The sequence below is a fragment of the Heloderma suspectum genome, chromosome 1, assembly GCF_057233095.1.
Source record: "Heloderma suspectum isolate Gila_16-S chromosome 1, 16-S_ref, whole genome shotgun sequence".
NCBI classification, from domain to species: Eukaryota; Metazoa; Chordata; class Lepidosauria; order Squamata; family Helodermatidae; genus Heloderma; species Heloderma suspectum.
This window is the reverse complement of record NC_139458.1, coordinates 229,012,150-229,036,614: the sequence shown is the minus strand read 5'-3', so window position 1 is coordinate 229,036,614 and position 24,465 is coordinate 229,012,150.

The window sequence follows — 24,465 nt, the reverse complement described above, 5'->3', positions numbered from 1 at the left end:
TTCAGTATTGGGTGGTATACAAATGTAATAAATAAGTAAGTAAGTAAGTAAGAGATATGGGAAATAATGGCTGGAAGCAACAAGGTATTTCAGTATGAGAAAAATCCTGTACTTGAGTTGCTGCCATCCCAGAGAGTAAACAAATCAGAATGCCCTCCAGGAGCTCTGGCAAAAAATGGAATTCCCTTGAGTGTGAAGGAGCTAAAGTGATTTGTATGTTTGATGGCATAGTGTGACTAAGGATACTGTCTTGGACATGGACATGTCTAGAGAACCAAGCATACCCATTGATAATATTGCCGACAGGGTCATGAAGAAGCTGTAAAGGGACCACTATTCCTATGCCAGTCACATGACAGGCAGAAATTCAGTAAGTGCAACTTTGCCTAGTACATGAGGGTGGAAGTAGAACTTGTACCCTTGGATGATGGGTAATATGTAAAAAATATATAAGAAAAACATACAATAGAGGAACTCAAAAACAGGAGAAGACGGATGTTGTGTTAAGGTGCAAAATCCCCAGCCACCACTACTGCAAAAACCTGTCTGCTGTCATGGGAGCCAGGGTTGCTCCTCAGGGGAGGAGAAAGTTTCCCCAAACCCCCAGTGATGCAGCCTCCGAGATCACTGGTTTTCCGCTGCTAGTAGCTATGGAGAGACAGCAGTCTCACTGGAAATTGCTGGGGGCCTCTCCCAGCCCCCAGTGATCCGTAGTTCTGAGTGGGCAGGGCCGGGAGTTTTAAAGCCCCCAATCCCTGCACGTGCTGAGGTGCGCCTTCATGGGGGAGGGGAGGCGAGGGTCTGTATGTATCTGGGGGGCAATGCATATGTCTGTCTGTATGGGATATACGTATGTGTGCATGTGTAGCCCCCAGCCCCATATCCAACACCAGATTCAACCCTCAGGGGGAAAAGGTTGTGTACCCCTGTGTTAATGACTTTCCCTGTTAACTAAAGCTCCAACCCCCCTTTGTGAGTTAACTGGAATAGACACATGGGAGTAAGTGCCTAACTGACCACCAATGAATGACAGGGTTGGAAGGGGCCTTGAAGGTCACCTAGTCCAACCCCCTCCCACTGGTAAAGCATTTTAAAGCATCTTTTCTCTTAGCCAATTAAGTGAGAGAATGGACAGGATGGAGACTAACATTCTGCTAGTGCCTGTACCAGCGTGATGTTGTGTGTGTTGCTGTGTACCATAGTCCACTCCAGCTTCAGAGAAGCATTGTGGTGTGGCAAATCAGTTTCTGTGCCAGGGCCCTGCTCTGTAATATGCAAGCCATGAACCAAAATTACCTTTGAACATGTGCTAAGTGGAATGTCTTCCTAAAAGAATCAATTCATATAGTACTTTGTGTAGTACTGTAGAGTGTAGGTTCCTTGCATGGTTCTGAGCCCCAGAATGGGTTGGGTTTTTTTTATTTTAGAACAGACATGTAATTTAAGAATAGAAAACCAATTCTTTTGTACTGTTTCATTTCTCTTATCTTGACGTGGACTTCGTTCCTCTCCATGCTCGATAGCCCCTTCCTCAATTTTTGCTGTCTTCCCATGCTCAGGGTGACATTATGATGGCGTTCAGGATTACAATGAGAGTTCAGGTGCATTGTTCTGAGTCCTTTATATACATTGCACTACCCATTTACTTAAAAGGTAAGACCTTTTACTGATCTGGTTCGCACAATCACAGAGTGGTTAATAAGTCATGGTGGCTAGTTAACCACCCTGCATGTGTCAGTTGGATTACCCTAGCTGGCGCAGCTTGTTGTGACAGTGAAACCTGGCAAGGGTAGGTGGTTGGGATGGTTAATAAACCACCCAGAAACCATGGCCTGTTGCTAACCAAAACCCACCTTGGGAGGTGTACAAGAAGAGTAAGGCTATCCTACACTGAGCAGGGGGTTGGACTAGATGGCATTTCAGATCCCTTACAACTCTTATCATTCTATGTGGATGTTATCATGCCCTACCTGGAGGAGGATTTGTCTGAGGAAGAAGAGGAGGGGGAGAGCCAGCACAATGGGCCCCAGCCAGAGCTAGGCAAGAAACAGGAAGTCATGGCTGACAGTCCTCCCCCGGAACCATTACAGGAGCAACCTGGCCTCTCTCAAACAGTTCCTGAATTCCCCCAAATGCCGGAAGCAGAGCCTGAGATAATTCATCCCTCTGAATGGCGTACAGTCAGATGCAAGCAGCAAAAGAACAAAAGGAAGTCACGGCATTGGGGCTCACTTAAAAGCAACACGGTGACTGAATTAGACAGCTGTGCTGATTAACGACCAGCTATAAATCAGCACAACTGAAGCCAGCTCTCTGCTGCAAACAACAGCACCTTAACCTATGTATGTCACTTCAAGATACCAGACCTGGCAGATTCCTACACCATCAGCTGTCCACCCGGCCTACCCTCTCCAGCACCCACTAGCTGACATTGATGCTCAATACAACTTGTAAGAGAAAAACTGGAGGCTAAAATTTCAGGGTCCTTGGTATCGGATACCTAGGCACACCTATGTTAAACAGCCTGAAGTTTGGCCCTGATGAGGTAGGTGAGGTTCCTTTGGGGACCAAGACCAGAGTGTTCACATTCATTCAGATTTACTTAAATTCTACAAATAAGGACTTTACATAAGCTAAATGCATTTATTAAAGAAAGATAAAGAAAAGTGTAACAAGCACACAAACCTTCAGCCAGCAAAGCAAAGATAAAAGTAATACTCACACTTCTAACAGCTGTATTTGGTTACCATTCATACAAGTTCTTTCACCAGTAAAAGGGACCCTCTCCTCAATCCTCAATTGAGGCCTCAATCCCTTCCATGTCCAAACTTAAATACCCCTCTATGTTGATGTCCTCCCCTCTAATATATTCAAAAAATTATCTATTCCATTGGACCATGTCACTTCATACGTGTATTTTTGTGACATATTTCCCAGCAATTCCCTCCTATCTCTGATGCATCTTGTTTACCCCGAAAATGTCTCAGTTCCCCATTCCTGCAGTCAAACAACTCCTTTCTCCTTCTCATAAAACCAGCTGGAATCAGCTCTGTTCTTCACCCTCCAAAGGTCCTGTGATAACCTTCTACTTACAGCCACCTCATCCTTAGAAATATATGCAGCCTCATCTGATAGCATACATGATGTCAATTGAACCCCTTATCCCATTACCCCTCTACTCTCTGGCAAGCAACTGGCATACCCATCCTCCTACTTGCCCCATTGCCCCAAGCGTTAACCCTCTATGAGCATCATCTCTTACCCCCTTAAACTTCAAACTCCCCATACCCCATATTGTACCCAAATGTAAATTACAAGGCCCAAGGCAATCTTTACAAATTGACCCTTGTGAATTGACCTCTGGACTGCTTTGACCTCGCCTCTGCCTGTTTCTGCAAAACCTCCTTGGAATTCTTGTGCATGACTGAACTGGTTGCTCTCTTCCTGCTACTCCTGGGACTAGCACCTTGCCCAGGGCTCTTGCCAGCGTTGAAACAGGACAGATGTATTGGTTGCCAGTTGGGTACTTCATAACATGGAATGGTAGCTTTGGTTGCCACAGCCCTGATTCCTGCAATATGGGTATAATAATGATGAACTTTATCTTCATGCATTGTCAGAGTAATTTTTTAAAAAGTTTATAAACTCAGAAAAAATTATTAACAAGACCTGAGCTAGAAAGATCACGAAGTTCTGTCTTTGCTGCTAGCATTTGTTTTTTGGTAGACACAGTCTCAGCTACATGAAACTCCTGGATTTCAGGAGGGGAGGGGGCGATAAAATACTGGATGACAACTCTGCAGTGTGGTCCAATGTTGTTATCCAGTCTCCTTGTGTGTTGACATTTTAGGGAAATGTAGATGGGGCTGTGAAGTTGATTGTAGCAGCAGTGCAATTAAGAGCTAGTGATGGTTGTTGTTGTTTTAAAGATTTATTAGCTTTCCAAAACAAGATTAAACAACACAAAGAGAAAGAAAAAATACATAAAATACATTGAATTTAAAGCTGACAGAGGGTATTTAAAATTTAAATGCATATTTAATATATGCACATTTAAAATATATGCATATTTTTCCCCTTAACCTTACAAACCTAGATATAGGTAGAATCTATAGGATGCCTGGAGGTTTATAATTCTTCACTATATCAGATTATATTTAATCTTTTTTTTCATAGGCTGAGGAAAGGCTTTGACAAATACAGCTGTGTATGTCCCTGCTTAGTATATAAAATAAAAACCTTTCATATTTTATAAAAGTCAGCTATTTTGACTTTGCCTTTGGCTAGTTGCAGTTGGTACATCAGTTTTTCTCTCATAGTTTTATATACCAAGATTTCCATGTTAGAAGTTCTGTAGTTTTCCAACTTTTAGCTACGACTCTTTGGGTTGCCATCAATATAAACACAATGAAATCCTTAGATGTCACTTTTGAATTTTGTTCTTCCCATATTGTTAGTAGGGCTAATGCTGATTTAACGGGTATGGTCTGATGTGTGATATTTGTCATTTCTGAGAATATAATGTTCCAAAGCTGTGACATAATAGGACATGCCCACCACATATGAGTATATAAACCTTGCTGATTACAGTTTCTCTAACATTTTGAATTGTTTGTGTTGGCTATTCTTGCCAGACGTACGGGCATGATATACCATCGGTGTAAAAATTTCAGTGTATTCTCCCTGAGAATTGTTAGAGTTTACCTTGATTATATCATCCATATTTTATCCCATACCTTTTGCTCTATTGTTATCCCAATATCATCTTCCCGTATTATTTGATCAGGTGTTCTGTTTTAATTGCTGTGATTCCTTTTATATTATTATTTCTTAAATAGAAATTGCCAAATAGCTAAAAATTCTATAACAAGAGTAAATAAAGTTGTGGAAGGGGGGCAATCCTGTTTAGTTCCACTTCCTATTTCAAAGTATTCAGACTTTCAGAGTCATTTATTTTTTATACAGGCCCATGATGGGGAATATATGGCACCAATGGCCCTGGAAAATTTGGGACCAAATTTATAAAATTTCAATGCATTTTTAAAAAATGTCCAATGAACGCTGTCAAAAGCTTCATACATACCCAGTGCCACCAGAGCCAGAGGTAGTTTGTTTTGTTTCCAATAACCCATCAAGCTAAAAACCCTTCTAACTGGATCAGAAATATGTCTGTTTGGTATAAAACCAAACTGATCTGCATTTATTAATTTTTCTGTATAATTTGTAATTCAACACTGAGGCAAAGATTTTATAATCTGTGTTTAATAAGCACATTGGCCAATAAGAATCAGGTTTTAATGGGTCTTTCCCTGATTTGAGTAAGAGTACTACGCGTGACTATTTCCACATTTCTGGGAGAGGAACTTCTTTGAGAATTTCATTAAATAAATACTTCATGCAGTTGTGGGATTAAGGGCACAATCCTATCGGGGTAAGCGGCCACCTCCGAACTTGAAGGCAACTGCCTATCCAATGCAAGGCAGGAGAAGCGCGGAGGGGATCGTCCCGTCCGCGCTTCAGCCACCCTGCATTTATGGCTAGACAACCGATTTTTGCTGTCTAGCCATGGAACCTCAGAGCATAGGAAGTGGCAGCCAGATGACACGTAGGAAGTGTCGTACTGGCATTTCCATCTTCCTGCCCCGACGGACACCCCGTTTTTGCCGCTCCGCACCCCTCTTCCGAGCGCAGAGCCGTTCCAAACTGCCTACAAGGCAGCACAGGAGGGGGTGGAGGTTGGTTCTCAGGGAACCAGCCTCAGAGCGCAGGCTCCGAGGTTGATTCCCAGGAACTGACCTATCCTATGGCTGTCTAGCCACTGACTAGCGGCCATAGGATTGCTCCCTCCAGTGTCTTTAAATTGCTGAAAAATATATCCATTTACACCTGGTGATTTCTGTGTTTTTAGGTTTGGGTTCACCTCTTTAGTTTCATCAACGGAGATTCTTTCCTCCATTGTGAAACTATCTTGTAGAATCATTTGGTTGACTTTAGCTTTTTTCTGATATTCTTCTAACTTTGTCCAATCTATATTAACAGTTCTATTAAAAAAATTACAAATTATTTTATTTTGGGGTAAATCAAATATTCTATCACCATCTGAATTATTTATTGCTACAATTTTATTCTTAATTCTATGATTTCTGACCATATTGGCTAATAATTTGGACCCTTTCTCATCAAATTCATAATATTTTTGCTTGGTATGACAAGTTAATTATTGTCTTATTTATATCTGATTTATCCAGTATTTCTGCTTTTAATTCTTTCCTAATTTTGATTGATATGTCCTGTCTGTGTCTGTCAGTAAGGTTCTGAATGTCTAAATTCAAGCTTGCTATTTGTGTTCTCCTTTGTTTTCTTATTCCGCTTAAGTCTTTTATGCATATTCCACAGATTACAACTTTTAGTGTTGCCCATTTGAGTGTGGAAGAAATACCTTCCATCCAATGTGTTCTCTTTTATATACAGTTCTAATTTGTCCTGTATTTTTTCCTACTTGATTTGGTTGTTAATAAGGTTGGAAGGAATTTCCATGTCAGTAAAAATATTTCTTTAGACCCCTCAGCTAAAAGCATGATCTGTGACCTTAATTATATTAATCGTAGTGTTACTCACATTAGATCATTCTCCTTCTGATATTAGGATAGCATCAATTCTCAAGTATCATGCACTTTTGAGTAAAAAGTAAAACTATAGTCATTTGAATTATATTATCTCCACACTTCCCTTAGCCAGTGGTTCTCAAATATCCTGAAAGCTTTCTTTGCATTTTCTTGTTTTACTAGTTGTCTTGATCAATTTAACATCCCTTTCCCCTTTTCTCCAGTTTTCTGGGATGCACCCCTTGGAGATCAGGTCTCCCTGTACTATAGTTGTCGCAGTAGAAAACTTTCTCAGCTTATTAAGTGTGTTGTTCATAAAGTTAAGTTGCTCAGCATTTGGTGCATATACTGAAACTAAAGTATATATTCTATTTTGGTTCAGTTTCCCTTCTGTGAAGATATAGCTACCTCTAGTGTCTCACTGATTTTTTTTGTAATTGAAAATCAATGTCAGGTCGAATTAGAATAGCTATGCCCCGTAATGTTTTCGTTCCTGGTGCATAGAATTGTTTATCCCATTTTTGTAGGCATATGAAAGTGTCTAACAGTTATTTTATGTGTTTCTTGTAAGAAAATAATATTTGCATTGGTCTCTTTTAGTAATTTCTGTAATTTATTTTGTTTTATTGTCCTCCTTTGATATTCAAGGTACTTATTTGTAACTTCCCCTTCATGGATCACTGCCTTGTTGTGGCGAAGGGGCTTGCGTAACTCAGTGAAGCCATAAGCTATGCCGTGCAGGGCCACCCAAGACGGACAGGTCATGGCGGAGAGTTCTGACAAAATGTGGTCCACTGGAGAAGGAAATGGCAACCCACTCCAGTATTCTTGCCAAGAAAACCCCATGGAACGTATCACAAGGCTAAAAGATATGACGCCGGAAGATGAGCCCCTCAGGTCGGAAGGTGTCCAATATGCTACTGGGGAAGAGCAGAGGGTATTTCCAAGTAGCGCCAGAAAGAGTGAAGCGGCTGGGCCAAACCCGAAAGGACACTCAGCTGTGGATGTGTCTGGCGGTGAAAAGAAAATCCGATGCTGTAAAGAACAATATTGTTTAGGAACCTGGAATGTCAGATCAATGAATCAAGGTAAGCTGGAGGTGGTCAAACATGAGATGGCAAGATTGAACATCGACATCTTGGGAATCAGCGAACTAAAATGGACAGGCATGGGCGAATTTAATTCAGGTGACCATCATATCTACTATTGTGGCCAAGAATCCCTTAGAAGAAATGGAGTAGCACTCATAGTCAACAAAAGGGTGGGAAAAGCAGTACTGGGGTACAATCTTAAAAATGATAGAATGATCTCAGTACGAATCCAAGGCAAACCATTCAGCATCACAGTAATTCAAGTCTATGCCCCAACCACTGATGCCGAAGAAGCTGAGGTTGATCGGTTCTATGAAGACCTACAACACCTTCTAGAACTAACACCAAAAAAAGATGTCCTCTTCATCATAGGGGATTGGAATGCTAAAGTAGGAAGTCAAGAAATCACCGGGATAACAGGCAGGCATGGCCTTGGTGTACAAAATGAAGCAGGACAAAAGCTAATAGAGTTTTGCCAAGAGAACATGCTGATCATAGCAAACACTCTTTTCCAACAGCACAAGAGACTCTACACATGGACGTCACCAGATGGTCAATATCGAAATCAGATTGATTATGTCCTTTGCAGCCAAAGATGGAGAAGCTCCATACAGTCAGTAAAAACAAGACCTGGAGCTGACTGTGGCTCAGATCATGAGCTGCTTCTTGCAAAATTTCGGCTTAAATTGAAGAACGTCGGGAAAACCACTAAACCGTTCAGGTATGACCTCAGTCATATCCCTTCTGAATATACAGTGGAGGTGAGGAATAGATTTCAGGGATTAGACCTGATAGACAGAGTGCCTGAGGAACTATGGACGGAGGTCCGTAACATTGTTCAGGAGGCAGCAACAAAATCCGTCCCAAAGAAAAAGAAATGCAAGAAAGCCAAGTGGCTGTCTGATGAGGCTTTACAAGTAGCTGAGGAAAGAAGGGAAGCGAAAAGCAAGGGAGAAAGGGGAAGATATACCCAACTGAATGCAGAGTTCCAGAGAATAGCAAGGAGAGACAAGAAGGCCTTCTTAAATGAACAATGCAAAGAAATCGAGGAAAACAACAGAATGGGAAAGACTAGAGATCTCTTCAAGAAAATTGGAGATCTCAAGGGAACGTTTTGTGCAAAGACGGGCATGATAAAGGACAAAGAAGGCAGGGACCTAACAGAAGCAGATGAGATTAAGAAGAGGTGGCAAGAATACACAGAAGAACTATACAGGAAATATACGCTATATACGCTCTGGGGCCTCGGTGGCACCTTGCAGCACTTTAAACACTTTGGTCATATTAATTGACTTTTTCATACCTGCTTTCATGGCTTCTAACAGCAGGGTTTGATACTGGGTGAGGCGCTCTAGCCCAACTTGTGTTTTGGGATTCCAGCGGGGGGGGGGGGGGGTTACTTACAAGGAGACTTTATTGGGTAACTTACAGCACACAGGCGTACTTAATTGTTGGATCAGACAGCTTCTCTGAACCACGAGCTATTGGGCTAAATGGGTTTTTATACTATACATGTTACTCATGAGGCAGCACAACACTAGCAAGCATTTTCAGCATAGGCTAGAAGTGTTTGGTTCTCAGGCACAGCTTCCTGTAAACAACTTCACTTCCCAAAGTGCTTGATAACACTTTTTATTTATTAGTATGGGAAAACAATTTTTTTCTCTTTCTTTTGCTTTCTTTTTCTTTGCTGATCTGCCTGTATTGCAGATCATGTTTCAAACTTTTTATATAAAACTTTCTGATCTATGCACCAGCCTTGTTTCTTTATTTGTCTTTTTTAAGTTAAACTCACTTACTTAAACCTTTCTGCCTTACACTAGTCCCACTGACACACATTTGGGATAGGCTCTTCTTCTCCTTCTAGTTACATTTTCTTCATTTTAAAGAACTATTACATTATTGTGGCTACTTTACCCCAGGTAATAAGCTCCAGGCACAATTAGCTGCTTTTAATTTACCCTGGGGGCAACTATGGCCACGCTTCTTTTCTACTTGCCTCTGTCTTTTCTCCTTGTTATCCATCGGGAACCACACTTAGTATTATTTGGAGTTGCAACTAACACTAATCTGCAAATATCACATATATTTCATGATATTTAAGAAATCAAAAAATATACACAACAAACTTTTTTTGCAATTTAACACAATGAATGGAAAGCACTTTTTGCATGGTAAGGCATGATGGAGCAGATCCAGCAATTATACTGCTCTTCTGGCTGAAAGCTCAGGGCTCATTAAAATCAAGGGACGGGCATACCCACACACGCAGAGTTCTAGGTCACCATTTTTGCATTGGCAACTCTATGCTGCATGAGTTCTGGCAGAAGGAAATTTAAAAGTTATAAATCAAACTCAGCCTGCTGTACACTGAGCTGACTACAAACACAGACACATGGTCTACAGCGATGAGAGTTCAAGTTTATCAAAAGCTTTATAGCACTGTCCATGGCAAGTCTTTGACAATTTAAAATTTTAGTCCATGTGCAGAGTGTCTCTAAAAAGCCCAGACATTGATGGAGGCAAACAGAGAAGGCTCTGGGCAATGAAGATGCGATGTTTCCAGCAAAGGCTCTCCACTTTTGCATCAGTTTAAAAAGGGAAAGTGTGGCCCTACACCCCTTCTGACAGACAAGGGCCTTTAACTTTTTAGCAAGGCCTCTGTCTAAACAGAGCGGCACAGCTCAGCTCTCTAGCCATGACACTTTAACTTGGGCAACTCCTCTGTAAATTTTATTTTACTTCTGTCAGGTTCTCTCACAGACATTTTAAAAACTTACTCTTTTTTTTTCTCTTCTAACCTGGTACACGAAAGCACTGAAACACTGAGTGCCGAAACTCAGGACGCTGGGGGGTGATGGGCATCGCCTTATACTTGCATTTTTCAGGCAGCCATTAATCTTCGGGGAGGCGGTGGGGTGATTTGCAGGACATCAAACAGGACATGATGAGGTACAGGGCCACCAAATTCTTGCTTTGGCACGGGCAACAAATAACTCGGGTTAGCTTTCTTCGCTGGGGTCTCAAACAGGAAAACAGTCTTAATTTAAAGTTGTAACATCACTGACAGCATCAGCCAGCCAGCTACACAGATCTCATTGTTTTTTAAGACAGTTGCTCCAATATCTTCTTTTCTTCTCAATCAGGTTGGGTCTCCCAGCTTACACAGTTTATTGCAGCTTTCAGGAGCATGGTAGTAGCGTGATTTTGGCTTGGCCAGGAACATGCTGTCTGGTTTCTCGGTCTCTTCAGCACACACACTTAGGCAGTGTAACACTGGACACTTAAATCAGTGAGATTTCTTCATTGCAGGGAATCCCACGGCAAAAGCTTAATGATTACGCTCTTCAGAAATCATATAGCCGATGGTCAGTAGCTACAGGCTCTATGCAATTCTAACACAGTTCAAAGCTAAACACGGTTACCTTGACAGAGATCTTCATCATGGTCTTTCCGCTTCATTCTGCATTGGGACAGTCTTATGGCACACTTTTCACTCGAAGAGGGGTCTAGCCTGTGCTCTGGGGGCTGATTCTTCACCTTTATTTTCTATTTTGCCTTCATCTTCTGGGTCTTCATTTTCAGTTTCCATTTCTTAGGGATTTCATCTCAATTAGGCGAGGTGATGATGTTGCACAACTCAGAACGTTGTGGGCAATTTTCCTGCCCCCCCTCTCTCGGCGCGCTAGGCTAACAGCTACTTCTTCGGCCTTACACTCTCACGCTCCCACGCTTTGTTAAAAGCCAGACTGTCCTGCAACATTTTTCTAATTAACAGCCTCAGATCTTGTTTTTTTTTTCCTCTCAGCTCGACCTTGAGCTTTTTGCTGTTTTCTCTCTCTATTCTGAATCTTTTTTTTTTTTTAAAAAAAAACCTTTTTCCTTCTTTGTTTGACATACATCTCAAGGGGGTGCAAGGTTTGCTTCCCCCACCACCCATAGCCTCCCTCTTAAATTGAAGACAGACACAATTAGGGAATGGGAATTGGTCAGTGAGTAAGGGGTCTCACTGGCCGACACAAGAGGATTTTTCACACCACGCACTTTGCTACTGGCCTGGGCACCCGGACAGTCAACGGTATGCTTCAGAAACCGCAGTAGCCACTCACACAATCATCAATCTCTCCACTACATCCATATGTCCCTGCCACCCACTTTTCCCACTTTTTACTAGAGCGGAAAACGGCTTCCCCAGCTTCCTCAGCTTCCTACTGAGTACTGGCGTGCTGGGTACTGGCGCCCACTCGGGGGTGTGATCAGGCCCCCCTTCTACCCGCAAGGAGTAGGTTCTTTTGTATACGTATACCACCAACACTGACCTTCTTCATAAGGCGGGGCCCTCTTTTTTTCTGCCCAGTGGCCTTTCTCCCTAAAGGCGGGGCCCTCTTTTTCCCATATACTTGCCTTTCTCCTGAAGGCTTCCAATGTGGGTTTCAACTCAATTGCAGCTGCGATACAGGCAGGGCTCAAGTTCCTTCCTCCGCTTCTCAAGGTTCTCTTGCCGCTCGCTGCCGTTTGGGCGATCCCGGTGCAGGCTTTCTCCCATTCACTCGACAAAAAGGTCGGTGGCGCCAAGAAAGGGAGGCATGCGCCGAGCTTGTCTTCCCGGTGCGGCGATCAAGAGCAGGCAACTGCCACCTGTCTGGCTCAGAGCCTGCCACATCCGAGTCACGGCACCATTTATGTTGCAGAACCCAAAGTCAGAGAGACCACGGAGTGAAGGAAAAAGAGATTCTTTATTTAACGCGCGGGCTTAAGGCTGGAATCATTTCCAAAGAGCCAGAAGCCCCGATTTACATTAGCACATTGGTTTTATAGACATTGTGACACATATGAAATGGCTCCTCCTCCCCCTCCCGCATGGGGTTGCAATCCTCAACATTTCTTCTCTTAGCACTATTGTTTATAATACAAGAACTGGGTTATAGGGTAGCCATGATAAGGAGAGAACAGCAGAGAACAAGATATACAATTGTATGACCTTTGATAAGATAAGGAATTCCTGTGTCTCGTCAGCTTACAACAATATATTCAAGGGAGAAAGAGCTCAGCAAGAACATGAAGCATGAGACTGCATGAGGCTACTTAGTCTGATCCCCGATATGGCTGCTACACTATATGTGTCCTTTTTTGTTTTCAGGTCATCCCTAAGCTTTTTGTGAAGCCACATTGGCTTCTTCTGTTGTCTTCCACCTTTTCTTTTTGTTGGAATTGCTTGTGATTGTGCCTTGAGAATTTCCTTTTTTAAAAGCTCCCACCCATCTTGGACTCCTTTTCTCACTAGCATCACTTGCCATGGGACCTTACTGATCATTGTTCTGAGTCTATGAAAATCAGCTTTCCTAAAATCCAGGGTACGTGTTTGACTACACTCAGCTTTTGCTTCCCTTAGAACCAAGAACTCAAGTACAACATGGTCGCTTTCCCCCAGAGTTCCTGTAACTGCTACTTTATCCACTAAGTCATCTCTGTTGGTTAGGATCAAGTCAAGGATAGCCGATCCTCTAGTTCCTTCCTCTACTTTCTGTAGGAGGAAGTTATCCGCCACACAAGTCAGGAATTTCCTGGAGGGGCCATGTTTTGCAGAATTTGTCTCCCAACAAATATCGGGGAAATTGAAGTCCCCCATGACTACTACATCATGCTTCCTTAAAACATTGGCTATTTGCTTTTCAAAAGTTTCATCCTTGTCTTCTCCTTGGTTGGGTGGCCGGTAGTAGACTCCGACCACCAGGTTCCTTTTATTCTTTGCTCCATTTATTTCAACCCAGATGCTCTCGATGGGGCTACCAAGCTCCTCCTCCTGTATTTCTGTGCAGAGATATGTATTTTTCACATACAGTGCAACCCCACCTCCCTTTCTGTTCCTCCTGTTCTTTTTGAACAAGTTATATCCTTCAATTGCTGTATTCCAGTCATGAGAGTCATCCCACCAAGTCTCAGTTATACCTATCAGGTCATAATTTCCCCCTTGTATTAAGAGTTCAAGTTGGTTCTGTTTGTTTCCCATACTCTGGGCATTAGTATATAGACATCGAAGACCATGTGCTTCATAGTCTGGCTTTCTTCCTACATGTGTCTGAAGACTATTATTGGGCATTATCAGAGCTGTTCTCTCCATTGCAGTGCATGCGCCTATGTCCATTGTTACCCCCAACATTACATCTCCCTTCCCCGTAGGATTCAGTTTAAAGCCCTCCTGATGAAGTTCTTCATGCTGTGGCCAAACACATTCTTCCCAGCCTTTGTGAGGTGCAACCCATCCCTAGCCAACAGCCCATCTTCCAGGAAGTATAGCCCGTGGTCCCAGAATCCCAATCTCTCTCGTCGGCACCACCTTCGTAGCCAGTCATTCACCCGGAGTATTTTTTGTTCCCTTTCTGTCCCTCTTCTAACTACTGGAAGGATGGATGAGAAAACTATCTGGGCCCCAAAGTTCTTGAGTTTCCTTCCCAAAGCTTCAAAGTCTGACGTGATCACTTCGTAGCTCCGCTTGGCGGTATCATTTGTTCTCACATGGATGAGAAGAAAGGGATACCTGTCAGTGGGCTTTATGAGTGCAGGCAACCTTTCAGTCACGTCTCTAATATGTCCTCCCGGGAGACAACATACCTGGCGTGTCCATGGGTCTTCGCGACATACTTGGGTCTCGATCCCATGCAGCAAGGAGTCTCCCACTACTACCACTCTTCTCTTCTTCTTCTTGTAGGCCTGGGTTTCATCGCCTCTGTTTGACTGACCTTTAGCCTCTTGCTCACTCTCATGCAGGTTCCCTTGTGATTCTTCCTCTGAAGGCTGTCCTCCAGTCTCATCCGCAAGTACCTGGAATCGGTTCCACAGCTCCACTGCTTCCACTGGTGCAGAGTGGCGTCTAGTTCTTCTTCTCCTAACTGTCACCCTTTTCCATGGAGTATCCTCTACTCCATTTTTCTTCACCTCAGCATTTCCCACTGCCTCATCTTGCTGTTGCTCTTCAAGCTTCTGGTCTGCCCTTTGCTGCTGTAGTTCCCCCATTCTGTCCAAGAACACTTTGTGTTCTCTTATTCCCTGGAGGGTCGAAAGTTGCTGCTCCAGTCCACTTACTTTTTCCTCCAGCAGCGTGATCAACTTGCACTTGTTGCAGGTGTAGGCCATGTTGTTCTCAGGCAAGAAAACAAACATTGCACACACCTTGCAGGTCACCACCACTGGAGAGTCTTGTCCTTCCATAGCCTCTTTTCCCTTTTTGTGTCTAGCTTTGTGATTGTTCTAGACTAGCCTGTCCCTGCTCCTCTACTCAGTAGAGGTTAAAAGCAGAGTCCCACTGGTGTGAAAGTGTGTGTTACAAGACAAATAAAGGGAAAAAAGTTAGTAAAAATAAAAAATAAAATGAAAAAAAATGAAAAAAATGTTAGGGGCCTCCCCCTTGACCTCCCCTGCCAAACTCCCCTAGCCAACTCCTGTTTGCTCCCCCTGTTCGCTCGCTGTCTGGGAGCCTGCCTGCTTCTGTAGTCCCTGGACCAGCTGGAGCAGCTTGCTCTGCTCTGCTCAGCTGGGAGGTGGGAAACATCGAGATGTCTTCCATACTGACATTTGGTACACTCTGTGGACGGCGGTATGTTTACGTCCAACAAGGAAATTAGGGTTGAGACTCAAATTAGGGTTAGGGATGTGGAGACTGGGATTCTCAGGAGGTAACCAGGACATCGGTAAAGCCAAGCATGGTGAAACAGATTGAGTGGCCCATCAGCATGGGTTGCCTCCTGTCATTTAGTACACCGTGTGGGCTGGGGGATGTAAAAGTTCCTCAACGACACTAGGGTTAAAACCCAAGTTAGGGTTAGGGTAGGGGAAACTGGGTTTCCCATGATGGAACAAGGGTCTTGGCGAAGCCTCGATTGGTAAAACAGACTGAGTGGGCCATCAGGAGGATAATATACTGCCCATTAGTACACCATTTGGACGGGGACACGTTTCAGCCCCAAGTGGAAATTAGGGTTAAAACCCAACTTAGGGTTAGGGTTCCGGAGACTGGGCTTCCCAGGAGTGAACCAGGGACTCGGAAAAGCCAAGCATGTTGAAATACAATCAGTTCAGGATGGGTTGCCACCTGTCTTTTACTACACCGTGTGGACGGGGGGATGCTTCATTCCCAAAATAAATTAGGGTTAAAACCCAAGTTAGGGTTAGCGTTCGGGAGACTGGGCTTCCCAGAATGGGAACAGGGTGTTGGTGAAGGCAAGCTTGGTAGAACAGACTGAGTGGGCTATCAGAACGGGGTGCCTACTATCTTTTAGTGCAAAGTGTGGACGGCGGTTTGTTACAGTTGCAGAAGAAAATTAGGGTTAAGTCTCAACTTAGGATTAGGGTTGGGGAGACCAGGGCCTTGGTGAAGACTAGCTTTGTGAAATGAACTGAGTACACCGTGTGGACGGGGGGATGCTTCATTCCCAAAATAAATTAGGGTTAAAACCCAAGTGAGGGTTAGAGTTGGAGAGACTTGGCTTCCCAGGAGTGAAACAGGGCCTCGGAAAAGCCAAGCATGTTGAAACAGATTGAGTGGCCCAACAGGATGAGTTGCCTCCTGTCTTTTAGTGCACCGTGTGGACTAGGGAATGTTAAAGTTCCTCTACAAAATTTGGGTTAAAACTCAAGTTATTGTTAGGGTTGGGGAGACTTGGCTTCCGAGGAGGGAACCAGCATCTTGGTAAAGCCTAGATTGGTAAAACAGACTGAGTGGGCCATTGGAGGATAACATACTACCCGTTAGTACACCTTGTGGACAGGGACATGTTTGAGTCCCAAGAGGAAATTAGGGTTAAGACCCAACTTAGGGTTAGGGGTCAGGAGACTTGGCTTCCCAGATTGGAAACAGGGTGTTGCTGAATCCAAGCATGGTGAAACAGACTGAGAGGGCCAAAGGAATGGTATGCCTACTGTATTTTCATATACCCTGTGGATGGGGGTTTGTTACAGCTGCAGAAGTAAATTAGGGTTAAAACTCAAGTTTGGGTTAGGGTTCGGTAGACTTGGCTTCCCTGGAGTGAACCAGGGCCTTGGAAAAGCCAAGCATGTTGAAATAGGATAAGTGGGCCTTCCGGATGGGTGGCCTCCTGTCTTTTAGTACACCGCGTGGACGAGGGGATGTTTCATCCCCAAAATAAATTAGGGTTAAAACCCAAATTAGGGTTAGCGTTCGCGAGACTGGGCTTCCCAGAATGGGAACAGGGTGTTGGTGAAGGCAAGCTTGGTAAAACAGACTGAGTCGGCCATCAGAACTACTATCTTTTAGTGCGAAGTGTGGATGGCGGTTTCTTACAGTTGCAGAAGAAAATTAGGGTTAAGTCTGAACTTAGGGTTAGGGTTGGGGAGACTTGGCGTCCTAGGCAAAAAACGGGTTCTTGGTGAAGCCTAGCTTGGTGAATCAGCCTGAGTGGGACATCAAGATGTCTTCCATACTGACATTTGGTACACTCTGTGGACGGCGGTATGTTTCAGTCCAAACAGGAAAGTAGGGTTGAGACTCAAATTAGGGTTAGGGTTGGTGAGACTTGGCTTCCCAGGATGGAACCAGGGTGTCCGTAAAGCCAAGCATGTTGAAACAGATTGAGTGGCCCAACAGGATGTGTTGCCTCCTGTCTTTTGGTACGCTGTGTGGACTGGGGGCTGTTAACATTCCTCTACAAAATTTGGGTTAAAACTCAAGTTATTGTTAGGGTTGGGGAGATGTGGCTTCCGAGGAGGGAACCAGGGCCTTGGTGAAGACTAGCTTTGTGAAACGAACTGAGTAAATCATGAGAAAGGGTGCCGACCGTCTTTTAGTACAACGTGAGGACGGGGCGATGTTTCAGTCTAAACAGGAAATTAGGGTTGAGACTCAAATTAGGGTTAGGGTTGGGGAAACTAGGCTTACCAGGAAGGAACCAGCATCTTGGTAAAGCCTAGCTTGGTAAAACAGACTGAGTGCGACATTGGAGGATAAAATACTGCCCGTTAGTACACCTTGTGGACAGGGACATGTTTCAGTCCCAAGAGGAAACTAGGGTTAAGACCCAACTTAGGGTTAGGGTTGGGGAGACTTGGCTTCCTAGGTTGGAAACGGGTACTTGGTGAAGCCTAGCTTGGTGAATCAGCCTGAGTGGGACATCAAGATGTCTTCCATACTAACATTTGGTACACTCTGTGGACGGCGGTATGTTTCAGTCCAACGAGGAAATTAGGGTTGAGACTCAAAGTAGGGTTAGGGATGTGGAGAGTGGGCTTCTCAGGAGGGAATCAGGACCTCAGTAAAGCCAAGCATGGTGAAACAGATTGAGTGGCCCATCAGGATGGGTTGCCTCCTGTGTTTTAGTACACCATGTGGACTAGGGGATGTAAAAGTTCCGCAACAAAACTAGGGTTAAAACCCAAGTTCGGGTTAGGGTTGGGGAAACTGGGCTTCCCATGATGGAACCAGGATCTTGGTGAAGCCTCGATTGGTAAAACAGACTGAGTGGGCCATCAGGAGGATAATATACTGCCCCTTAGTACACCATGTGGACAGGGACATGTTTCAGTCCCAAGAGGAAATTAGGGTTAAAACCCAAGTTAGGGTTGGGGAGACAGGGCTTCCCTGAATGGAACCAGGGTGTTGGTGATGATAAGCTTGGTAAAACAGAGTGGGTCATCAGAACGGGGTGCCTGCTATCTTTTAGTGCAAAGTGTGGACGGCGGTTTGTTAAAGTTGCAGACGAAAATTAGGGTTAAGTCTCAAGTTAGGGTTAGGGTTGGGGAGACTTGGCTTCCGAGGTAAGAAACGGGTTCTTGGTGAAGCCTAGCTTGGTGAATCAGCCTGAGTGGGACATCAAGATGTCTTCCATACTGACATTTGGTACACCCTGTGGATGGCGGTATGTTTCAGTCCAAAGAGGAAATTAGGGTTGAGACTCAAATTAGGGTTAGGGTTGGTGAGACTTGGCTTCCCAGGATGGAACCAGGGTGTCCGTAAAGCCAAGCATGTTGAAACAGATTGAGTGGCCCAACAGGATGCGTTGCCTCCTGTCTTTTAGTACACTGCGTGGACTGGGGGCTGTTAACGTTCCTCTACAAAATTTGGGTTAAAACTCAAGTTATTGTTAGGGTTGGGGAGATGTGGCTTCCGAGGAGGGAACCAGGGCCTTGGTGAAGACTAGCTTTGTGAAACGAACTGAGTAAATCATGAGAAAGGGTGCCGATCGTCTTTTAGTACAACATGAGGACGGGGCGATGTTTCAGTCTAAACAGGAAATTAGGGTTGAGACTCAAATTAGGGTTAGGGTTGGGGAAACTAGGCTTACCAGGAAGGAACCAGCGTCTTGGTAAAGCCTAGCTTGGTAAAACAGACTGAGTGCGACATTGGAGGATAAAATACTGCCCGTTAGTACACCTTGTGGACAGGGACATGTTTCAGTCCCAAGACGAAATTAGGGTTAAGACCCAGCTGAGGGCTAGGGTCAGGAGACTTGGCTTCCCAGAATGTAAACAGGGTGTTGCTGAATCCAAGCTTGGTGAAACAGACTGAGAGGGCCAAAGGAATGGTATGGATACTGTCTTTTAGTACACCCTGTGGATGGGGGTTTGTTACAGCTGCAGAAGTAAATTAGGGTTAAAACTCAAGTTTGGGTTAGGGTTCGGTAGACTTGGCTTCCCTGGAGTGAACCAGGGCCTTGGAAAAGCCAAGCATGTTGAAATAGGATAAGTGGGCCTTCCGGATGGGTGGCCTCCTGTCTTTTAGTACACCGCGTGGACGAGGGGATGTTTCATCCCCAAAATAAATTAGGGTTAAAACCCAAATTAGGGTTAGCGTTCGCGAGACTGGGCTTCCCAGAATGGGAACAGGGTGTTGGTGAAGGCAAGCTTGGTAAAGCAGACTGAGTCGGCCATCAGAACTACTATCTTTTAGTGCGAAGTGTGGATGGCGGTTTCTTACAGTTGCAGAAGAAAATTAGGGTTAAGTCTGAACTTAGGGTTAGGGTTGGGGAGACTTGGCGTCCTAGGCAAGAAACGGGTTCTTGGTGAAGCCTAGCTTGGTGAATCAGCCTGAGTGGGACATCAAGATGTCTTCCATACTGACATTTGGTACACTCTGTGGACGGCGGTATGTTTCAGTCCAAACAGGAAAGTAGGGTTGAGACTCAAATTAGGGTTAGGGTTGGTGAGACTTGGCTTCCCAGGATGGAACCAGGGTGTCCGTAAAGCCAAGCATGTTGAAACAGATTGAGTGGCCCAACAGGATGTGTTGCCTCCTGTCTTTTGGTACGCCGTGTGGACTGGGGGCTGTTAACATTCCTCTACAAAATTTGGGTTAAAACTCAAGTTATTGTTAGGGTTGGGGAGATGTGGCTTCCGAGGAGGGAACCAGGGCCTTGGTGAAGACTAGCTTTGTGAAACGAACTGAGTAAATCATGAGAAAGGGTGCCGACCGTCTTTTAGTACAACGTGAGGACGGGGCGATGTTTCAGTCTAAACAGGAAATTAGGGTTGAGACTCAAATTAGGGTTAGGGTTGGGGAAACTAGGCTTACCAGGAAGGAACCAGCATCTTGGTAAAGCCTAGCTTGGTAAAACAGACTGAGTGCGACATTGGAGGATAAAATACTGCCCGTTAGTACACCTTGTGGACAGGGACATGTTTCAGTCCCAAGAGGAAACTAGGGTTAAGACCCAACTTAGGGTTAGGGTTGGGGAGACTTGGCTTCCTAGGTTGGAAACGGGTACTTGGTGAAGCCTAGCTTGGTGAATCAGCCTGAGTGGGACATCAAGATGTCTTCCATACTAACATTTGGTACACTCTGTGGACGGCGGTATGTTTCAGTCCAACGAGGAAATTAGGGTTGAGACTCAAAGTAGGGTTAGGGATGTGGAGAGTGGGCTTCTCAGGAGGGAATCAGGACCTCAGTAAAGCCAAGCATGGTGAAACAGATTGAGTGGCCCATCAGGATGGGTTGCCTCCTGTGTTTTAGTACACCATGTGGACTAGGGGATGTAAAAGTTCCGCAACAAAACTAGGGTTAAAACCCAAGTTCGGGTTAGGGTTGGGGAAACTGGGCTTCCCATGATGGAACCAGGATCTTGGTGAAGCCTCGATTGGTAAAACAGACTGAGTGGGCCATCAGGAGGATAATATACTGCCCCTTAGTACACCATGTGGACAGGGACATGTTTCAGTCCCAAGAGGAAATTAGGGTTAAAACCCAAGTTAGGGTTGGGGAGACAGGGCTTCCCAGAATGGAACCAGGGTGTTGGTGATGATAAGCTTGGTAAAACAGAGTGGGTCATCAGAACGGGGTGCCTGCTATCTTTTAGTGCAAAGTGTGGACGGCGGTTTGTTAAAGTTGCAGACGAAAATTAGGGTTAAGTCTCAAGTTAGGGTTAGGGTTGGGGAGACTTGGCTTCCGAGGTAAGAAACGGGTTCTTGGTGAAGCCTAGCTTGGTGAATCAGCCTGAGTGGGACATCAAGATGTCTTCCATACTGACATTTGGTACACCCTGTGGATGGCGGTATGTTTCAGTCCAAAGAGGAAATTAGGGTTGAGACTCAAATTAGGGTTAGGGTTGGTGAGACTTGGCTTCCCAGGATGGAACCAGGGTGTCCGTAAAGCCAAGCATGTTGAAACAGATTGAGTGGCCCAACAGGATGCGTTGCCTCCTGTCTTTTAGTACACTGCGTGGACTGGGGGCTGTTAACGTTCCTCTACAAAATTTGGGTTAAAACTCAAGTTATTGTTAGGGTTGGGGAGATGTGGCTTCCGAGGAGGGAACCAGGGCCTTGGTGAAGACTAGCTTTGTGAAACGAACTGAGTAAATCATGAGAAAGGGTGCCGATCGTCTTTTAGTACAACATGAGGACGGGGCGATGTTTCAGTCTAAACAGGAAATTAGGGTTGAGACTCAAATTAGGGTTAGGGTTGGGGAAACTAGGCTTACCAGGAAGGAACCAGCGTCTTGGTAAAGCCTAGCTTGGTAAAACAGACTGAGTGCGACATTGGAGGATAAAATACTGCCCGTTAGTACACCTTGTGGACAGGGACATGTTTCAGTCCCAAGACGAAATTAGGGTTAAGACCCAGCTGAGGGCTAGGGTCAGGAGACTTGGCTTCCCAGAATGTAAACAGGGTGTTGCTGAATCCAAGCTTGGTGAAACAGACTGAGAGGGCCAAAGGAATGGTATGGATACTGTCTTTTAGTACACCCTGTGGATGGGGGTTTGTTACAGTTGCACAAGTAAATTAGGGTTAGACTCAAGTTAGGGTTAGGGTTCGGTAGACTTGGCTTCCCTGGAGTGAACCAGGGCCTCGGAAAAGCCAAGCATGTTGAAATAGGATACGTTTGCCTTCAGGATGTGTTGCATCCTGTCTTTTAGTACACCGCGTGGACGAGGGGATGTTTCATTCCCAAAATAAATTAGGGTAAAAACACAAGTTCGGGTTCGGGAGACTGGGCTTCCCAGAATGGAAATAGGGTGTTGGTGAAGGCAAGCTTGGTAAAACAGACTGAGTGGGCCATCAGAACGGGGTGCCTACTATCTTTTAGTGCAAAGTGTGGACGGCGGTTTCTTAAAGTTGAAGACGAAAATTAGGGTTAAGTCTCAAGTTAGGGTTAGGGGTCACGAGACTTGGCTTCCCAGGATGGAACCAGGGCATCCGTAAAGCCAAGCATGTTGAAACAGATTGAGTGGCCCAACAGGATGCGTTGCCTCGTGTCTTTTGGTACACCACATGGACTGGGGGATGTTAATGTTCCTCAACAAAATTACGGTTAAAACCAGGGGTTAGGGTTAGGGTTGGGGAACCTGGGCAGGGCCTTGGTGAAGCCTCGATTGGTAAAACAGACTGAGTGGGCCATCAGAGCATAATATACTGCCCGTTTGTACACCGTGTGGACAGGGACATGTTTCGTTCCCAAGAGGAAATTAGGGTTAAAACGCAACTTAGGGTTAGGGGTCAGGAGACTGGGCTTCCCAGAATGGAAACAGGGTGTTGCTGAAGCCATGCATGGTGAAACAGACTGAGAGGGCCAAATGAATGGTATGCCTACTGTCTTTTAGTACAACCTGTGGATGTGGGTTTGTTACAGTTGCACAAGTAAATTAGAGTTAAGACTCAAGTGAGGATATAACTTGTTCAAAAAGAACAGGAGGAACAGAAAGGGAGGCGGGGTTGCACTGTATGTGAAAAATACATATCTCTGCACAGAAATACAGGAGGAGGAGCTTGGTAGCCCCATCGAGAGCATCTGGGTTGAAATAAATGGAGCAAAGAATAAAAGGAACCTGGTGGTCGGAGTCTACTACCGGCCACCCAATCAAGGAGAAGCCAAGGATGAAACTTTTGAAAAGCAAATAGCCAATGTTTTAAGGAAGCATGATGTAGTAGTAATGGGGGACTTCAATTTCCCCGATATTTGTTGGGAGACAAATTCTGCAAAACATGGCCCCTCCAGGAAATTCCTGACTTGTGTGGCGGATAACTTCCTCCTACAGAAAGTAGAGGAAGGAACTAGAGGATCGGCTATCCTTGACTTGATCCTAACCAACAGAGATGACTTAGTGGATAAAGTAGCAGTTACAGGAACTCTGGGGGAAAGCGACCATGTTGTACTTGAGTTCTTGGTTCTAAGGGAAGCAAAAGCCGAGTGTACTCAAACGCGTACCCTGGATTTTAGGAAAGCTGATTTTAATAAACTCAGAACAATGATCAGTAAGGTCCCATGGCAAGCAATGCTAGCGAGAAAAGGAGTCCAAGATGGGTGGGAACTTTTAAAAAAGGAAATTCTCAAGGCACAATCACAAACAATTCCAACAAGAAGAAAAGGTGGAAGACAACAGAAGAAGCCAATGTGGCTTCACAAAAAGCTTAGGGATGACCTGAAAACAAAAAAGGACACATATAGGAAGTGGAAAGAAGGCCAAGTAACAAAGGAAGAGTACAGGCAGGTAGCACAGAATTGCAGGGATGGCGTCAGGAAGGCTAAAGCGGAGAACGAGGTGAGGTTAGCGAGGGATGCTAAAAACAACAAAAAGGCTTTCTTCAGCTACGTGCATAGTAAAAGGCAGAGGAAAGAAATGGTTGTTCAGCTATTAAATAAGGATGGCAAAATGATAACAGATGACAAAGAAAAGGCAGAGGTGCTCAATTCCTACTTTGGCTCAGTCTTCTCCCAAAAGAGGGTCTATGACCCCCCTGGCAAAGGCGAAGTACAGGCTGAAGGGGCAGGATTGCAGCTTGAGATCGACAGGCATATGGTCAAGGAACACCTCATTACTTTGAATGAGTTCAAATCTCCAGGGCCAGATGAACTGCATCCTAGAGTCATAAAGGAACTGGCAGAAGAGCTCTCAGAACCGCTGTCTATTCTCTTTGAGAAATCATGGAGGACCGGGGAAGTGCCAGATGACTGGAGGAGGGCTAACGTTGTCCCTATCTTCAAAAAGGGTAAAAAGGAGGAACCTGGGAACTACAGACCAGTCAGTCTGACATCAATCCCTGGGAAAATTCTGGAGCAGATCATAAAGCACTCCATCTGGAAGCACCTTGACAACAATGCAGTGATTACTCGAAGCCAACATGGATTTGTCAAAAACAAGTCCTGCCAGACAAATCTGATCTCATTTTTTGATCAAGTCACCTCCCTTGTAGACCGTGGGAATGCTGTAGACATCATATACCTCGACTTCAGCAAAGCTTTCGACAAAGTGCCCCATGATATCCTGATGAGCAAACTAGCTCGAAGTGGGCTAGATGAAACAACGATCATGTGGATCCACAGTTGGCT